Genomic DNA, 21,759 nt, shown 5'->3' on the forward strand with positions numbered 1-21,759 from the left:
ACGAAAAAAAATGTAACATATAGTAAATATGCACTTACATTCAACGATAAGTCATCCCCATCCACTGTCTAGTAACAACAAACTCTTGCATTTAATTACTGAATTGCTTACTGGTAAACGCCCTCGGTACAGGAACTGCAGGAGTTTATTCGCTTCATTGAGGGTAATTTGTTTTGTATTACGTAATTTTAAACATGAACATGAACGGAGACTTTAGAATCTTTAATTCTTTCTTGTCGTTCATACACTTGGCTATTCTCTAAGTCATATTGTTTCTTGATGTAGAAGTTATCATGTCTCAGGCTATTCGCTAAAAGAAATACAAATTGCTCACTTAGACACAATTGAGTTGGGAGTACTTATTATATTTCACAATTATGTACTACAGTTAGCCTATCCAAACAAAAAGATGTATCAAAACGAAGTCCCACCGTTTGTGTTCGGTTGCGACAATTTCTCCTGAAATAGGCCAGGGCTTACAAGGGTGGGAGAGCCAATGACACTCATCGATAAATTAATTGATTTCCGGTCTTTCGTCCTTCCAGGGGGCATTGCTTGGGTGGATATGAGGTTAAAGCCACTGCAATAAATTACTTTTGACTGCACAAACAAATCCGCAAGCGACTACTGCCGCCGTCACAAAGCGATTTATTTATCTCTACCCGTCATTCTGACTTTCATGAGTTGCTGTGGGACGTATTTTTTCAGAGAAATGCTTAGATATGAGAAAAGATTCATTCAGATTTTTTCCAGTACTACTATCCTGTATCTGATATATTACTAACGTTTCTCCCTACAGATACAACGTTGACACATTATAATCCGGCAGACGACGTCGAACCAGTAAATCCTTATTTCGTCACGGAAAGGCGAACAGGTTGTGAGGTAACACACAGAGATCCAAACTGCTAGACCTTGGCTAATTGCACCTTGATCCACCAACGCAATCTGAACTGTTTAATCTATGTGTAATACCTTTCTTAGTCATGTTTCTCAAACTGCTGTGCGCAGATTTAAAAGTAAAAGATACGATTACGTCGTAAGTCGGAGGAAAAAGTATCAATACGAATTAAAGATATGTGATTATGTATATCATGTACACTACATATTTCCGACGATCAGGTAGTTATTGACAAGATATTGATCTAGAATATATAGCTCGTAAGCTTAGAGAAGAATATACTAAGTAGAGTGTTGAGATGAACATGAATAAAACAAAATGTGTGTATTGAGGGACCATAAAGGCACAAACCCATTTAGAATTAGACAGAAACATCAGCAAGTACTGTGATGATTACTTATATTTACGTGTGATTTTGGGCAAAAAAAATTACTCAATGGAAAAGGAATTTGGAGGAAAAATTGCCAAAGCAAGAAGAATTGAAGATCTCAGCGGAAAAAGGATATAATTAATATCTATTTATTGAAATATGCGACTTAAGTGAATAAAGTAATTCTGAAATATTAATTTATAACAATTTTTTGCTTTCAATAGTCGAATAAACTTGTACAGCTATCCTTGATTAGTTAAATGGTTCTGGTAGCAAATATAGGCTTTATGAAATATGCTCCTGAAATTATTTTGCTTTCTACTGAAACATTATTTATAGTTTTGTTGGTTACATCCTTATTCAGGAGAGGTCTTCAATAATTATAAGTATGCTTAATTCCAACCCATGGCAAAAATCGATAAGACATGAAACTAAGAAAATAATTTATGAATCTGTTTTCAAAAGTACAATTACATATGGGTGCAAGGTTTGGACCTTATCTAAACCACAACAAAAGAAATTATTAGGTGCAGTAATGGATTTCTGGCGACGATCTGTTGATATATCTCGCCTAGACAGAGTTCCAAATAAAAAATAAGAGAAATCATGAAAGTGGAAGGTAAAACTATATTGAATCATATAAGGGATAAACAACTTTCCTGGTTTGGACTTGTCCAGAGAATGTCAGATGAGATTCGTCTTCCAGTTCGTCTTCAGTGCGCATAGATGAGAGGTCCTGGGTTCGAGTCCCGAAAACGAATTTCTTTCCAATAATAGGTATTCCAAAAAAGTTTTCAATTGGCAGGCCTTGGAAAGAAGACGCGAAAGACCAAAACAATCTTGGATAGAAGGAATCGGAAGAACCATGTCAGATAGAAATCTTCGAGTTGGTGATTGGGAAGGCCGTGACAAACAGAGAATAGGAAACCGCAAATCGTCACAAAACGATACAAACCTGCATATCGATGGTGTTGAACAGCAACCTCCTATGTCAAAATATCCAATTTTACAGTAGAGCGAAAAATATTTTAAATATCTTGATAACGAACAAATATTTGATATAAAAGAGTATCTTTTTGTGTTTACTGTGATAGTTGACCTTGATGCGGGATTAGTCTGTTTTAATCGTACAGCACCACGCGCCACTACTCTTCGTCATGTCATTTGACTCATTACACAAACTCCATACTCACTTAACTTCGAAGAATAGTGGCTAAGATTCCTGTCTCTAGCAATGAGTTAATTTACAGCTCAACAGCGACAAAAAAAAGGTGGATATTAGTGTCACATCCCAAAATACCCGTGTAATTTACCAAATTCATTACTGATAATGTGTCAGTGTTTTCCTTAATCATCCTTACCTCATATTCTGACAGCTTAGCATTATTCAATATTTGTAAAAATCACTCTCAGTTTCCTGTTAGTATTTTAGGTAAAGCCGAACAGCTGTACTTTGTTCAGACGTTATCAAAGACCTCTCTTGTTCTCTCTTCACCAGGAAGAGAAAGCTGCTTGACTCATCCTTACGAAGGCTGAAGTACAAAGTTCTAACAGAATAACCAATTCTTCACTCTTCCTTATAGTTCGTAGAATGCATTCGGAATAGAACATGCCATTCACAACGAGAAATGGACTTAACGTCGTTGCTTTTAAGGGGTGTCAATCATGTAAAGTACTGCAGGATCGGTCTTAACACAAAAATGTGGGCGTACTATAGAATTTCGATTTTATTGGACAACTTCATCAAAATGTCGAAGTTTCATTTGTGACTTCGCTATATCCTCTACGTTCCGATGTTTTATGTCCTGACAGTATCGAATTCAGAATTCAGCTGAATTTTTATAGTGATTTTTGTCCTACTTATTAGGCATAGAGGGGTAACTTCATTACTGACTGCCACATGAACCATACAACCTCCTTGTTCTCCTTGCATTCACCCCCTTCTTTTGGAATCCCCATTGTTCACCTTTCCTTTGTCATTTACTGTTTGTATTACCTTTCTTATCCTTATATTCCCTTTATTCTCTTCATCTTCCCTCTCTACTCCTTGTATTCTCCTTATTCTCTCTGTATTCCCCTTGGTATATCTGTATTCTCTTTCCTTTCCTTGATTTCTTAGTGCTCTCCCACATTTTCCATTGCTCTTCTTACATTCCACTTGTTCTCCTTGTATTCTCCTTGTTCTCTTTGTAGTCCCCTTTTTCACTTTGTCCCACGTGCTGTTCGTCAACCCTTCTACGTAAAGATCTGCAACATAGTAAATCTATATACCTCTCGATAGATGATAGTACTCACACGTAGTTACACGTAGATATGCAGTATAGTAAAGCCGTGCACCTGGTCGATAAGTGTTCGCACCCACACATAGTTCCACTTTACAGGTATGCAGCATAGTAATTAGGTCTGTGCACCTGTTGACAGGTGACCGCACTCATACTTAGTTCTACGTAAAGATATGCAGAAAAGTAAAGATATACATGTGCCAAAAAGTGATGACATCCACACACAGTTCTACTTAAATGCAGCACAGTAAAGCTATATAAATATGTATTTTTTGCATTTCTGTTGTAAGAAAAATTATTTATGTCATGTCGTTAAATTTTTCTTGATTCGTGTGTTGTAATTTTCTGTCCAAATGTATGCATAAAAGTTTTTCAGTTGAATATTTCTGTAAATTGTTATGGTAAACGTGAAAAATGAAGCTGAAGAACTTTTCTGCAGCGATATTTTTGGGATTTTGTACCCTGTCACAGGTTTAGGAACAATCTGAGCCAGGTATCGGCTTCACCAATAAGGAGGGAGAGGAAACGCGAATCGAAATTGGAGAACAGTTTTAGGGGACGGATTCAATAATTGTATATTATGTATAGGGTACCGTTCCCCTACTTCCTGATGATAAAAGATACATAGCTTCGAAATGTTGGACGTTTCTTTATGTATGATAAATTAAAATAAATAAAAATCTCGCAGCACGTTGAACATCGTTGCTTTTGGTTGGCAGCACTGTCATGAGCAAGCCGGGAGTCAACTCCGGGCCATAAGCTTGAAACGGTGGAACCAAAAAGGTGTACTAGTATGGCCGTCAAATTACCCATAGTTCATCTCTTTTTCCAGTGTGTTTATCAGCTGTTTTGTTCATAATATTACAATTACAAATTGTTTCGTGTTGTGAATATTTCAAAAGTGTAGTCAAGTTCAGCAGGTGTTATTTTTTATAAATAAGCTAATATTCTGTTCGGCTCAACTGTAGAATATGTCCGTTGATATGTCCCCCTATGCTTTAACATATGAAGGTTTGCGAACATCCTTCTTGATAAAAGAAAAAATGTGGAAGTGAAGTGTTTAGTTCATGTCACAACCATACAGTGAAATGTACATTGATGTAATAATCTGCCAGTACTCCTGTTACCTCCACATCCATTCCAATGCGTTTAGGTATGACTGAAACCGATTGTAGCAATTTAATATTTGAAAATTGGCGGTATTTTGCGGTGGATTATGGAGCGTAAAAGGTGTAGTTTGACGTCATATCCGTCACACCGATTTCAAGCATATTTGCCTGGATTACTCCTTTCTTTTTATCCTCTCAGGCGGGACTAATTCCCTCCGATCTCTTCGTCCCGTTAAAAGAAGGATCAAGAAAAGTTTCGCGGATAGTATATACACAATGATTTCAAGGATATTTCTCGTTTTTGTTTTGATGGTAATCAACTAATCGTAGACGAAAAATTCATTTCGCATGAGTACAATGTTGCAAAAAAATGTAAGAGTTTCTTTTGTAAGTTTGAGGTATCCTTGCATTGCTTTGATCCAAAACTGGTCTATGCTCTTGAGAAAGAAAGTAGGTACGTATTTCAATGAGTTTTTTCTTCATATTACCTGGAATTTCAGCCAGTTGAAAGCAACTGTCTAAAAACGGGTTCAGTATCAATCTGAGACTGTCGTAATTGTTTTGAGGTTCTTCAGGAAAGTATTCAAAAGCTGTTTAAAATTGTGAAAACGTAATTGCATATACGCAAAAAACAAACACAGTCTATGTCCTATCATAAGTAGCTCAATTCTCCTTTATTACTTTAATTCACTGGAATGAATTAATTTTCTTCTTGTCCAGTGATGTCGACCAGAAGTTAAGTTTCTTCATCAATCTATTGAGTAACAAATGGCAAAAGCATGACATTCCATTTCTAGATAACTATTGTCCCAGCGCCATGGCTAGTTTGAAGTATTATCGCCGCGCTCTCATGGTTAACATTCGGCAGGTTTGAGCGGCCTCGTGCATAACATTCGGCAGGTCATTGAAATTTAATTGTATTATTATTTTCAATTTCTTATGTCGCTGCTCCAATCACTCGCATCAATTTCAATATTGCAACCAATAAGCTGCTTCCAATATTAAATGACACCTACTTGTCTAATCCAAGTGGACTGAAACCGAGGTTGCAATGTCTTGTGCTGAGGATGAACATTAGGGTATGTGATTAAAAATTATTATTAAAGAGTTATTATTAAGAGTTAAGAATGTCAACGTACTCGTATATGAAATAATAATTATAATTATAAATATAATAATAATAGTCATTTAACAATATAACAAACTAGTGCTTATTCTTATCGAGAAAGTAGAGTGAAACCTACAGAGCAACAATCGGTCGGCAAAATTATGTTTTAAAAGCTCACCGCACGTTATTGTGTGATGCCGGCATGTTAACCTTCCTATTGTGAATGGGTCTAAATGACCCATTGCATTTACTAAAATTAACACAAAACTTACAAAAACAGCGATAATGTGACAGGGCTTTGAGTAATCCTAAAAAACATAATTACGAATATTTCCTATTACTTTTATCCACAGAAATATAGTACCTCGTCATATATTTCACTTTGACACCTCTATTGTGATTGGGTCATTTAGACCCAGTCACGGATTTTGATTTTAATTATGAGTTACGGACTGTTATTGTGTTCGGATACACACTCTCACACAGTCTCATACACTCTCACACTCTCTCATTCTCTCACACTCTGACACACTCTCACACATTCACACTCTCACAAACTCTCACACTTAGGCCTACACACTCACACACACTCACTCACTCACTCACTCACTCACTCACTCACTCACACTGATATTAGCCAGTGTGTACAGATCTGCTGGATAATCACTTCAAGAACTGTGGGGCAGTATGTATGGTAGATCTGTTTTCTGTGCAACAGTATCACTTCAATTTTTCCATACTACTAGCAAGTTTCTCAGGTTTGACAACAAATCAGTCCGACCAGTGAGATGACGTCATGATAAATTGGCTGCTATTATAACTTTTTTCTACATGTTTGTGGAACAAATGCCAAAAATATTGTTACCCTACTGAGATGTCACAGTATATGAGCAGTTGGTGCCATTTCGAGACAAATGTCCCTTCCGCCAGTAAACACTTTCAAAATCCGTAGGGAAGTATGGTATAAAATTGTGACGTGAAAAGAGCATAATATATTTGTGCAGCAGAAGTGTGCAAACAAAGTCAGGAAGTGGATCATTAGAAACTAACCAAGGCAGAAATGTTGGTAGCATTGAAAAGACTGATCGAAACATCACCACGAACAATTTTTTCACCAGCTATATTTTGGCCGGTCCCACGCCGTGGCGTCGTGATCTAAGGCATCCAGCCTAGGACTCGCGTTACGGAATGCGCACTGGTTCGAGTCCTCATGGGGGAAGAAATTTTCTCATGAAATTTCGGCCAGTGTATGGGACCGGTGCCCACCCAGCATCGTGATGCACTTGGGAAGCTATGATAGCTAGCGAAATCCGGTTACACAAACCAGCTATAACGACTGGGGGGGCTCATCGTGCTAATCACACAATACCTCCATTCTGGTTGGATGATCGTCCACCTCTGCTTCGACATGCGGCCGTGAGGCGAACAGCCGACTGGTCGGTCTTGGCACTTCGTGGGCTGTAGCGCCACGGATTATTATATTTTGGTCGAGGAACTTCTCAAGAGGAACCTAAATTTAGTCAGAGTTTTGAGAAAAATCAAACCATAAGATATGCAGCTAAACTGTACGAGACCAGGGTGTCCAAGCATTTTCGGATTTCAGCTCGACGTAACTATGGTGTCGTATGTGTCTTAGAAGAATAAATCAGTGATTTTGCTGTCCACAGTGCATCACGACTGCAGTCTATCGTCAAAAGAGCACAGAAAGCTTGAAATCATATTACATTACAACAAAACGAAGGAGGAATTGACACCACAGATAAACGTGCCAGTACCTACTCTTGCAAAAGGAGTACCAAAAGATGGTCTGATTGTATGTTTTATAATGTACTTAATATTGAAGGAATAAATACTTATGAATTATATATTCATGCGAGTACAATCCAAATAAATTTTACAGTAAAGACTGTTCCTGAAGGAATCGGACTAGGCCTACAATTAACACAAGCAATGCGAGGGGGAGAAAAAAAAAAGATGAAGAAGCCTGCCTCAGAAGATAAAACTAAGTTTGGAAAATGTTCCAGGAACTAGTTCAGGAGAAAGTGCAACAAAAAGGAATGTAGACCGAAGAAAGATCAAAGACTGTCAAAATTGTAATAGGTGCAAAGCATTCCTCTGCCAAGATCATGTAAATATTTTAGGCCTAATGCAACATTTGCATAGACTAAATTGGTAATTATTTTGATTTCACACATTGGAAAATAAGACATTATTTGCTTTTTTTTTTAACCAAGGCATAAATAAAAGAAGATGCTTTACTATTATATCCATTTTTCAAATCCTGGGTCAAACTGACCCATTCACAACATGTGTGACAAAGTTTCGAACATAATAGGAAGGTTAAGCATGAGGCCACGGCGATAATACTAGAAAATATTATGTTTATGCACCATAAATTTTGGTCGTTCTTTGATGGTATCCATTGATTTTGAGCAAAATTATCGTTGTTTTCAATTTTACAGGGATTTGTATTTTTAAAATGTGGTTAAGTACCGGTACGGTAGTGAGGGGTCGCAAACAAAATCTCGTCCAAAAAGCGGGTCACGTCTTCAAAACCACAGGTATAGATAAAACTTTTACAGATTCCTTTTGCAATGGAGCAGACCGGCAGTACATACAGATGCAGAAAAAATAGGTACAAAAATTTTGAGAGCGAGAAGGTAGCACAGAACTAGCCTAAGTATTTTAAGAATGGGAACAAAATTGTCTCAGACGTTTCGCTGAAGAACTGCGGGGGTCAGATCCAATGCCGAAATTTTTCAATATGTTTATGGACGGTCAAGTGGGTCATAAAACCACTGCGTTACCATATACATCTCAAAAATGGAGAAAAAACTGATAAAATGCCTGAATCACATTTTTCAAGAGATGTATTCTACGTCTTAAAAATGGTATCTTACGTTAATGATCATTGTCTACTCTACTCAATTTAGCCGAGAATTAAGCGAATTAAATATAATAATTTCTGGTAAAAAATTAACAAGTCGTTAGCTTTAATCAAGAACGGGTAATGGTGATTCATTTATAATCATATCACACCTCCTTTTGATATTTCTAATTACGTAATAAAATATACCTGTTTTTAGCTTCTTATATTTCGCAAACATAGTATAATATTATTCTTTTGTTTTCAGGTAATTGTTGTACACGCTTGAGAGAATATTTCACAATGGTTTTTAACTATGACACAAAAATTAGCTATATTTTATTGGCGCACCCAGTAACTTATATAGAATAAGCTTACAAATGTTAAGTCATGGTTTGTAACAAACAAAAAATTATTTCCTGAGAGAAATAAATCACTATAAATTATGAACTTATATAATATTATGGGGGACAAAGGCGAATATGGATTTCCCGGACTGTAATCCGGTCAAAAACCCTAATAGAATTGACATTTGACCCTTGCAGTGAATTTCGGTGAAGTCCGGAGGACCTAATTAGTCAATTCCAATCCCCTCACCTCCATGCTGGGGCCCTCTGGGATCTTTTAAGATGCGAAAGAGAGAGTGCTGTGCGGAAAGCATCGGGAAGCTACCGCATTTATTTTCTCAAGAAGAACTGCAAACATGACATGATGAGTCTTTCTACGACTATTACACTCTTACTACCTCATACTACTTTTGACCAATAAAACGGTACGAAAGGACGTATTATGGCTGCTTATCGCACAATTTTATCGCGTCCCTAGCATTTGTTTAATTTTATCGCGTCCCTAGCATTTGTTTCTTTGTTTGCCAACATTTGAAACTGCGCTGGTCTGGACGTCAAAAAAAATATATATATATAAAATTACAAATCACTCCAGTTGATGCACAGCAGTTTCAAATATGACTCGCATTGGCATTCAAGAACAAGAATTAATAAAAATCACTGATCATACCTATGCATCTTCTGTTAATACGATTTACAAATAAATGAAGAGCACCATTCGGAAATCCTGAATAAGTTGAATACACCATGTAGGCCTAAATCAACGAGTTTCACTTCTATTACGCACACGTCCAATATAACATCAATTGAACCACCAACCACATTCAAATTTGAAAATTGTACATTCAATAATTATTCCTTTTAAAATTATTCATTCGGAAATCCTGAATAAGTTGAATACACCATGTAGGCCTAAATCAACGAGTTCCACTTCTATTACGCACACGTCCAATATAACAGCAATTGAACCACCAACCATATTCAAATTTGAAAATTGTACATTCAATAATTATTCCTTTTAAAATTATTCATATTTATTTTCTAACACTTGTGTATATTAGTTAGGTTATGTTATAGCTTCTGCTATATGATATGGATAGTCACATATGAAAGATTGTTTAATATTAAGATTTATTGAAAATCATCTGTCAAGTGACGTTGATTACTAGGTTTCGGATAATTGAAGTGGAATGTTGCATTTTAATAAAAATGAAACTGCATCAACAAAGCCTTCTTGACTAGTAGCAGTGCCATCGTGTATAATAGATGGAGAATTTCTCGACGAGAAGGCATTGCTCACTACTGCCATCTAGCATGCATCTAGCGTAATATTTGTAATGTTGAGATGGTACAATAATACATTTGAAGACAGTTGTATTTTCGTAAGTCAATTAATATTTTATTGTATTGGAGTACTTCGTTACTTCTAATCTTTATATACTTTCTTCTAATCGTGTAATAGTCAGTTAAATCCCACTCGAGTTTTGATTTTCTCTAGATAAATCAAAACGTCTAGTGAGATTATTGTTGATAAAAGATTCCGGACGTAAACTATCCCCCCATTCGTATGTCCCGAAGGGGAATACTAAGGAAGGACACATGACATTGAAGGATGCACTGGTAGAGATGGTGAACGGGAGAAGATATCATATGATAGAAAACATTAAGATATATGGATCGTATGCGGAGAGTAAGAGGAAGGCGGAAAATACGGAAGCTTGGAGAATGCTGAGATTGCAGCGAAAGACATGTATTGGGCAAAAAACTACAGATGAATTAATATAATATATTACATGCAATACTGTTATGTATTATTGATATTTCTGGTGTTTCCTGCTAACATTTTAATGTAGTAGTAAAGCGTGCTTCTTCAAATATGGTTTATTTAATGACACTCGCAACTGCCGAGCTTATATCAGCGACGCCGGCGTGCCGGAAATTTTATCCCGCAGGAATTCTTTATGCCAGTAAATCTCCTGACATATGCCTGTCACATTTAAGGGGTTAGGTACAGCTTACGGCAGTAAAATTTTGGAAACATTCAACCTTTATTTCCCTCCATTACTGTATCTTGTACAATAACGAAAATTGTTGTGTAAAACACTGTCTTTCTCCTATATGAAAAAAATATTTTTACGCTTTGAAAAATATTATTTATATATTATATATATATATTTTTTTTTCAAAATTCAAAATGGTGGCAGTTCACTGTGCAGTGACGAAGCGTTTCCCTCATAACTCAAAAACTATCCAACATTTTGTGATGAAATTTTTGTATGTATTTATGCATGTTATATCTACAATATGAAGCAAAATCACTTTTCTACCATTCACAGATTGTCTGATAAAAATTAAATTCATTTAAAAAATGATCAAATATCAGTATTTTCTTCTAATACAAAATAAAAAAATATATATTATTTATTAAGGAATGTAGTTGAAAAAGCATGATATTATAAACATGAGTTTCAGCAATAAAAAAAAGTGAGAGAACAAGAAAAAATCCACACCTGTGGAGTAACGGTTAGCGCGTCTGGCCGCGAAACCAGGTGGCACGGGTTCTATTCCCGGTTGGGGCAAGTTACGTAGTCGAGGTTTTTTCCGGGGTTTTCCCTCAACCCAATTTGAGCAAACTTTCGGTGCTGGACCCCGGACTCATTTCACCGGCATTGTCACCTTCATCTCATTCAGACGCTAAATAACCTAAGATGTTGATAAAGCGACGTAAAATAACCTACTAAAATAAAAATAAAAACATGAAAAATTTAACAAGTTTATGAGTTATGAGGGAAAAGCTTCATCACTGCACAGTGAACTGCCACCATTTTGAATTTTGAAAAAAAATTGTTTTAAATCGTAAAAATAATTTCTTCATATAGCAGAAGGACAATGTTTTACACATACCAATTTTCATTATTGTATAAGGTACAGTAATGGAGGAAAAAAATGTTGAATATTTCCAAAAATGTTACTGCTGTAAACTGTACCAAACCCCTTAAGCACACTTAAATGCGATCGACCTGGGCCGAGATCGAACCCGCAACCGCGAACAAAGACTGTATACCGACTGCGCCACTCAGGGAGACTGCTTCTTTCTTAAAGGACCAAGGTCACTAGTTGCAAATACCGAGAAATAACTTAGTAACAGGCATCAGCTCACCCAAACATTAGAAACTTTTTGCGTAACTCAAGCCATTGATTTGTCCTCGGGTCAGAATCACAGATGTCAAAGGATCGGATTCAACTTTCACGGGGTTTTACTTTAAAGTAAGCAAACTACATATATACGTTCGATTTATTTGCTCTAAGTCTTCAGCGCCTCAAGGAAGCTGGCTGCAAGTTGTTAACTGGCTTTCACTGCATCTATTGCTCTTACATAGAAGACAATCAGCATATAGGATGACCAAGAAAGGCGTTCTTATTTTCTAGGAAATGTGAACAAGGTAATTAAAAAGTTCTAGTCACGACACGTAAATATTTCTTCAGTCTTAAGCTCTCCATATTCACCAACAGCCACTTCTCTTTCTCTTTTAGCGTAGTAATAATTAACATTAACATCACATCATCATCATCATCGTCATCATCATCATCATCATCATCATCTTCACCATCGTCACTTTCATCTCCTCCTCAAATGAATCGTGAAATGTATATATTGTACTTCACATGTTCATTTGAGTAAGTGTTTCAGGAGACAGAAAAAATAGATTATCATCAAAAGCGTTTGGTATTTTGAAATGACTATTCTTCCATTAAAGCAAAATAATAAGATGTAGTGTTTGATATAGATCAACTTGATTATTTCTCTTTAGTATTTGCTGGGGAAAAATCTGAATTGCCTGGACATGTGGGATTTCTGCAATTCATGACTGGTGACAATTATTTTATTCGTTTTAAATAATTTTTATTTATTTAAAATAATTTCTAGGTGAAGAAGAAGTAACATTTTTTATCTTCTAAACTATTTTAAATGTTTATTTAAACCAATACATTATAAGAAGTAGTACACAAACATACAAAAAAAAAAAAACAAATTATATGACTATTTAATTCCGCAAAATGATTTAAGGGGTTAGGTACAGCTTACAGCAGTAAAATTTTGAACATGTTCAACATTTTTTTCCTTCATTACTGTATATTGTACAATAAATAAAATTAGTATGTATAAAACTCTGTCCTTCTGCTACATGAAAAAATATTTTTACGATTTAAAACAAAATGCATTTTTTATCTTCAAAATTCAGTTCACTGTGCAGTGATGAAGCGTTTCCCACATAACTAAAAGAATATCCAACATTCTGTGACGAAATTTTTTGTGTCTATTTATGTAATCTACAATATGATGCAATATCACTTCTTTACCTTTGATAGATTGTCTGATAAAAAATAAATTCATTTAAAAAATGGTTAAATATCAGTATTTTCTTCTAACACAAAATAAAAAAGTGTGATTTATTAAGCAATGTAGTTGAAAGAGTATGATATTGTAAACATGAGTTTCAGAAATAAAATAAAAGCGAGAGAACATAAAAAATTAACAAGTTTATGAGTTATGAGGGAAAGGCTTCATCACTCCACAGTGAACTACCACCATTATGAATTTTGAAAAAAATTATATAAATAATTTTTTTAATCGTAAAAATATTTTTTTCATACAGCAGAAGGCAGTGTTTTACACATACCAATTTTCATTATAGTACAAAATACAGTAATGTAGGAAAAAAATGTTGAATATTTCCAAAAATTTTACTGCTGTAAGCTGTACCTAACCACTTAAGCCAATAAAGATATACAAGGTGAGGCAAAATGAACTCATGATTTTGAAATTTTTACTTGCCATTAACATTTATTGAAATACTTATCAATTATGAGGCACAAGATTGCCATTATTATAGAGCACAAATACAAAGTTATTTCTTGAAAATAACCTCCGTCAGGTGTCGTACATAGATACTGATGCACACTCTCACCCTAGTCATGATATTTTCCGTAACGCGCAATAGCATGTCTGAAGAAATTTTATCAATACGTTCCCTAATTCTCTGCTTGAAGGTATTTACATCTGCTGGACGAGTTTTGTACACTTTGCTCTTTAAATAACCTCACAGAAAAAAGTCACAAGCAGTCAAATTAAGTGAACGATCTGGCCAAGAGATATCACCAAAACGGGAAATGATCCTATGACCAAACACGGTTTGCAGAGTTTCCATCGAATTCTGAGCCGTGTGTGATGACGCCCCGATGTGTTGATACCAAATTCTGGCGATGTCAATATTACGAACAATGGAAAGATGATTGATTGTATTGCGATCCGGAACTTTTCCATGTCTTGCAACGTTCAAATGCCGCCTGAATAATAACTGTGTTATCACTGAGTCTCCGTTTTTTTTTTGTAATGTTTCAATAGTGAATGCCCGATGTTCTGCTGACCAACGAGGCATGTTTATTCGGTAAATTTGCTGAAATAACTGAGATTCATTGATTTCAGTAACAAAACAGAAATCGTTGCCATGTAAACCTAAACAAAATTAATACTCTAAACTTAAATAGCATTGGCCTACCTTGTCCAATATAATGCCGTGCCGTCCAACTATCGGACGGGTATTACGTAAGTCACAATCATGAGTTCGTTTTGCCCCACCTTGTACAAAGGAAAGTAAACTGATACATTTTTTGGTTTCTATAAAATTCCACCAAACTTCACCGCGGTAGGCACTTGTTTGTTATGAAAACCAAAGTAACGTACAAAAACGTTTGTTCATCCATAAATTCATTCATAGTCTTATGCCCAAGGGCAGATTTTTCACTACAAACCCAGCTTTCTCCAGTCTTTCCTATTTTCTGCCTTCCTCTTTGTCTTCTCATATGATCTATATATCTTAATGTCGTCTATCATCTGCTATCTTCTTATGCCCCGAACTCTTCTCCCATTCACCATTCCTTCCAGTGCATCCTTCAGAAGGCAGTTTCTTCTCAACCATTGACCAAGCCAATTCCTTTTCCTCTTTCTGATCAGTTTCAGCATCATTCTTTCTTCATCCACTCTTTCGAACACAGCTTCGTTTCTTACTGTGTCTGTCCACTACAGACGCTTCCTCCTTTTTCATATCCACATTTCAAATGCTTCTAATCGCTTCTCTTCACTTCGTCGTAATGTCCATATTTCTGCCCCATACAGTGCCACACTCCACACAAAGCACTTCACTAGTCTCTTCCTTAGTTCTTTCTCCAGGGGTCCGCAGAAGACGCTCCTTTTTCTATTAAAAGCGTTCTTTGCCATTGCTATTCTACTTTTAACTTTCTGGCAGCAGCTCATGTTACTGCTTATAATACATACAAAGTATCTGAAGCTGTCCACTTGCTGTACTGCCTCATTTAGAATTCGCATGTTTACCTTCTTTACTTTTCTTTCTATGATCATGACCTTCGTCTTGTTGGCATTTATCTTCAACCCACACTGCTCACAGATGTTATTTAGCTCTAGTAGCATATCCCTTAATAACATTTCCTCTTCTGCTAACAACGTCATATCATCAACAAATCTTCTACACCAGTGGTCGTCTCTACTCGCTGAATTGTGCAACGTGTAAGCGGTGCTGTCCCTCGTGCACCGTCGTGCAGCAGCAAGAGATAGAGAGCCCCGCTAGCAGCTACGAGCGCACCATGGTGCACTGCGTTTCCCGCGGGTAAAAGAGGCTAGCCCCAGGGTGCTCTCGACCCCTGTTATACACTTTATTCTTCTTCCTCCTACTATCACTCCTCCCAAGTTCTCAAAGCACTTCTTCACTAAATCCTCCAAGTAGATGTTGAACAGGGTAGGTGATAAAGGACATCCTTGACGTACTCCTCTCTCTATTTCACTTCCTTCTGACATTTCTTCTCCTATACTGACTTTGACTCGTTATTTTATTTAAAAGTTACTGAATAACCTCCTCTCTTTCCAATCCACGCAAATTTTAAAAAGTTCCTCAAAAGTATTTCTCTTTCAAGATCTCGTGCCACCTGAAATAGGCATTTCCGACTAGCACTGGTTCCTTATCTTACAATATTCAGTTTAGACTCTTCTATCGTTTGTATTTTTTGACCCAAGATTTTTCAGGCACCTTGAGCATCTCGAAAAAAAAATCCACTTATAATTATTTCTAGCAGAAACACTTTTAGAAAAAACTATAACACATAGAAATAAAAAAAAATAAAAAAAATAGTATAGAAGGTCATGATAATATAAGTAAGAATATAAAAATTGTTATAAATAACACAAAATAAAATAATTTGGAAGCAGACAAACTTAGAAATGAGGAAAATTAAACTATAGATTCAATTTTATATCCTAGAATTTCCATGACACAGACTACCAATGGAGTTAACAAAATTAATTATTATTTATGTCATTCTTAATTCAAATTTGTTAGTAGATATATAACGGACAAATACATTTCAAAAATAAATATGTAGAAAAATTAAAATAATATTGAAAAATCATCAGTGGTGTAATCCTGCTACTCCTCTTGGTAACAGGAGGACTAATTTTCTATATTACAGAGAATATAAGTAAAGTACAGTACAAAGTGCAATACAGCAGATCTGCTAAAGGCATGTCACCAACATTTCCTTTGTAAATATTCAAAGACTCATTTCAGCAAACAAGCAATATTTACATAATGACATGCACTGCGCCCTTCTTATCAATATGGGATGTTTCTATTATGTGGCGAGGGTAGTTGAGCGAGAATGACTGACGAGTGTGTGCGACTGATCCCGCTGAAGAGAGCTTGCAAGTATGGCACGATAACCACTCCCGACAGCTACAGACATGAGAGGTATTTATAATTACAATTAGAACATCTTAATAAATAGTTCACAGTACATTTCGTAAGGGCAAACTGTTTAAACTTCAGAGTATTACAACATGCCACATTACGCTTGGGTTCTGGTGTACAGAACCTACTTAAAAGAATTGATTTGCCTACACAAGGTGTTACTTCGTCCAGTCATGCTGCCGCATTTAGATGAACAAATATCGCACAAGAGAGTTCTCAGACACGTCTCAGCGTAAAAAATTTGGTTAACCTAGTCATGTTAATTTTACCCACTTACTTATTGGAGGCATTCCAAGTTCTTAAGAGTATGTTCAGGTGATACATTACGTGTTACATGTTTATCAGTTGACATTCTGTAGCTGAATCTTATCGTAATTCTTCTTTTCCCTAGGACGACTAGTCTATTGGCACTTAATAAACTGATTTGACTTAATTTACGTCCAATAGAACGGAATTGAATCCACAAAATTTTAGCCAAGTGTAGATTTGCATAAGTTGGCATGTTTCATTCTGTTTAAATCCTCAGAGGTCAAAAAAGTTTTCATTGTTTATTTTTTTATTTTAATTGGTTATTTAACGACGCTGTATCAACTACGAGGTTATTTAGCGTCGATGGAATTGATGATATTTGGCGAGATGAGGCCGAGGATTCGCCGTAGATTACCTGAAATTTGCCTTATAGTTGGGGAAAACGTCGAAAAACCCCAACCAAGTAATCAGCCCAAGCGGGAATCGAACCCGCGCCCGAGCGGACCCCCGGATCGGCAGGCAAGCGCCTTAGCCGCCTAAGCTATGCCAGTGGCTTTCTTTATTTGAACGGGTATGTCTCTGACATCAATGCAAATAAGGAATTATTTTATTGTTTATGAAAAATTAGGGGAAAATATGATTGATTTAATTCTGCAGTGCCTGGGAAAAGTGACATAAGTCAGTTTCCACAAACCTTTTTTTGATAATTTATTGACAACTTATACTGGTTTATGTCGATTTGATTTTTTTCTGTATGAATTATTGTAATGGGAGAAATACTTATGTCTCTTTTTCCAAGCGAGCAGATGTTCCGTAAGTTGTCAACGAATTATCAAAAAAGATTTGTGGAAACTGACTTATGTCACTTTTCCCAGGCACTGCAGAATTATAGTACATAATATTACAAACAATAATATATTTTAATTTTTCTCTCAAGAGGTGTCATATCAAAGATACACTCAGATCACTGTAGGCACAGAATATTTAAATAAACTATGCTCGCTGATTCGTTATGCATTAGACTGTTTATTATTATTATTATTATTATTATTATTATTATTATTATTATTATTATTATTATTATTTAGTCAACTGTTCGAAAACAGGTCTGAACCTCACAAGTGGTACCAACAAGGCACCACTTATGAGGCAACTAGGCCAGGACATAATGGGGTAAAGTGACCACGTCCTTTCCCCTTCCATTGCATACATCGCTGACTAGTAACATATTAAACTAGTCAGACTCCAGCTACCGGTACATACAAACAATTGTTCTTCCTCAGACACATATCGTCAAGGTAGATGAACTGCTTGATAATAGACAGAAGAATATGTAACGCGTCTCCTTTTTGATTACATAAAGAACATGCAGTATCTATTTTCCAATTATTCCTGCCAGAGTCCTTCATTACATCTAGCAGGGGGCACTTGGCAACATACAATATGTTAAATAACGTTAAATTTTGTGACAGTGTGGGAAAATTTATGGCAAAAGTTTGACACTTGAGGGTGGAACTGGCCGAGGGGGAGGGAGCCGAGAAAATAAGGGAAAGAGTTATTAATTAGCGTTGGAATGATGAAGTAATTAGTGGATAATGTTATTTTTGTATTTATTGTGTCTTTTTTTTTTCTGTTTGTATTTTATCGCGTTTGTATGTTTTTTTTATGTATTACCTTTATATTTATTAGTTGGATTATTTCGTGCAGTCTCAATAAGGAATTGAATTGTTTATATATATATATATATATATATATATATATGTGTGTGTGTGTGTGTGTGTGTGTGTGTGTGTGTGTGTGTGTGTGTGTTTTTCACTGTGTTTTTTTCTCTCTCTCTTTTCATATCTTACATTTAATTTATTTTTATTATTTTTGTGAAATTTGGTTTGAAGTTAGATTAGTTGTAATTGTGATAATTGATGATAACGGTAGTAATAATAATAACTGTTGTTTTACTATTTTATTATTAGTAGTATTATTTTTTATTTCTTTGAAGATTCAAACTGTGCATAGTTATAGCACGAATGGCCGTACGGGCTCGTGCGAAGGATCTTGTGTACATGAGTTTGTATAATTTATCATGCATCAATAAATGCACTTATTTATCCATCCATCCTTCCATCCATCCATCCATCCATCCATCCATCCATCCATCTACCTATTTTCCAACGTCTCCTCTTATATTTTTTAACCTCCAAATTCTGAATCTCCACTACACTAGTCCCATCCTTTCTTCCTTGTTGTTAACTTTTGTATATTCTTCCTGTCCCCATATGATTTTCATTTCTTTGTAATTTATAATGATTTAAATTACTAAACATTTCCTATCTCGCTATCTCGTTACTCCTCTCCATTATAATTTTACCTATCAAAAAAGGCGTAATATATGCCGCATCCTTTCATTGCATTTTATTCATAATAGGCCTACGGTAACTATTAGTAGTCTTTTAAGGTGGATTTAGGCTACATGCAACTCGCAAATCGGCGACTGGTAGTCATCACAATCTGGCAACCCCGGATTTAGCAATTCTTTTCGTTTTTTCCAATAAGTCAGTTATAAGATTACGCTAATATTTCAGTTTTCAATCATATGACTTAACATTTATTACAAGTCTGTATTAATAACTGCTAATACATGTTATTTTGTGAAGAATATCATGAACGTTTTCTCCTGTACGGCATCATCAGATACATGGTTTACGATATCTAATATAAAATATTCACTCTTATAGTAGATCATAAATTTATGTGTACAATGTTGATTGTTGATTCACAGCTTTATGCAATGAGTGCTTTGTGCTATGAAGAGAGATTAATTTTGATGTCATAATTTGTGTTTGAAATACTAATTTTTCAAATTCTATGCGATATAGTTTTATTTGTGAATAAAACTCATTTTACATGTTGTGCTACATGTGATTACAGTTAAAATTGATGGAAAACAGTATTATTATTATTATTATTATTATTATTATTATTATTATGTTAAAATTGTATAAATGTAAAATTTCTGTAATTTAGTCGAATATTATAATTAAAATTAATAATAATATTCTTCACAAAATTACATGTATTACCAGTTATTAATATTTCTAATAAATGATGTCATATAATTGAAAACTGAAATATTATTGTAACCCGAATTTAACGTCTAAGTGATTCCTTTGTGAGAATCTTACGGCTACATGACTAGGGTTTAGGTTTACCATCCTTCCGGCGAAAGGAGGACATGCCCTTTTTTTAATCATTTTATCCTGTCCAGCAGGCATTAAAAAAATTAAATGTCCGGCATTTCGCATTTCAACTAGAATTAATATGAATAATGAATAATGTGCGATATTATGCATAGAATATCTAAACAAATGGTGAAAACCTATGAAAGAATTTCACTGCTTTCAATAGTTCAAGCTGGAGCACATAAAAAACATAAAATATGATGATCTATTGACATGTAGGGGAAGTCCGTGTAACTTGGACCAGTGTGTAACTTGATCCACCGATGCAATCACTATTTCCAGGATAGTTTGCAAGGTACTTTATACAGCGCTTTGAACCTTCTACATGTTAGGCAACTGTCCATAAATCTCATTATCAAAGCTCGGAACTTGGGGACTTGTGTGTCGTGTGCATGAGTAAGGTTACAGGTACAACGTACACGAAGCTCAAGCTGCAAGTGCTCTGGGACAGTCGTGTGTACTAAGAAAGTGGTCACATCGAATGACGGGAAGGCGGACGAGGAAACTGTGTCGTTTCGAAGCCAATGACATTCAGATAATTAATCAGAGGTAAACGATCTGTTTGAAAATAAGAAAATACGTATTATTCGAATGGGTATTGTATACGTTTGAAAATATATTTCTTAAAATTTAGGTACAAAATTTCGTGGAGGAATTCTGAGGAGATGCATTATTTTCTTCGAATGGAGAGTTTATATTTTGTAACTTGTGTCAAACACAAACTAGAGATTGGAAACGGGCATTCATTGAAATACATTGCAGTCCCTTAAATCGGTGGAAAATTTGTCCATGGCCATGGATCAAGTCGTAGTGGAACCTTCCCTAGTAGTGACATAGAAATTGAAAACTATTTTCGAGACAAATTTAGGATACTTATCTTTCTCAGATACGAGATCAGCTAGCAACTACTGAAAATCGAACAGGAAACAGTGACAGTGAAAACATTCAATACTTTATTTCGGCCTAAGACTTTATAATACAATTACAAACCATTTTCCAAATTTGAAAGTTTAAAAAATTGAAACTTTCAAAAAATAAATTTGTAAAATTAACCACGACATAATATAATATTAACAAATGTATTTTTTTACATTTTATTTCTCTCTACTATATTCTTGTTTTTATTGAATATCACTGGCTTCTGTCGAATTGTCAATTTATATTAAATGTGTATTTTTCTCTCTTTTTCTCTTTCTTCTTTATTCTTGCTCTTGTGTTGTATTTATTGGTTTGAATTAAGTTACTTACTGTATTTAGTAAAGTGTCCTTGTAAATTTTATGTTATATTATTGACTAAGACCACACCGTACACGAGCCTGGCTCTTACGGTAGTGGCTAGAAACATTTTTGTTTTATAAATGTAATTTGTATTCAGTAGGTAGCTAGTTAAAATAAATAAAATAAAAAAATTAATTTTGCTCCCGTCACTTCATGTGACGTGGAAATAAGTTTCTTTCGTTTCAAATCATGT

The sequence above is a fragment of the Periplaneta americana genome, chromosome 1, assembly GCF_040183065.1.
Source record: "Periplaneta americana isolate PAMFEO1 chromosome 1, P.americana_PAMFEO1_priV1, whole genome shotgun sequence".
Lineage (NCBI taxonomy): Eukaryota > Metazoa > Arthropoda > Insecta > Blattodea > Blattidae > Periplaneta > Periplaneta americana.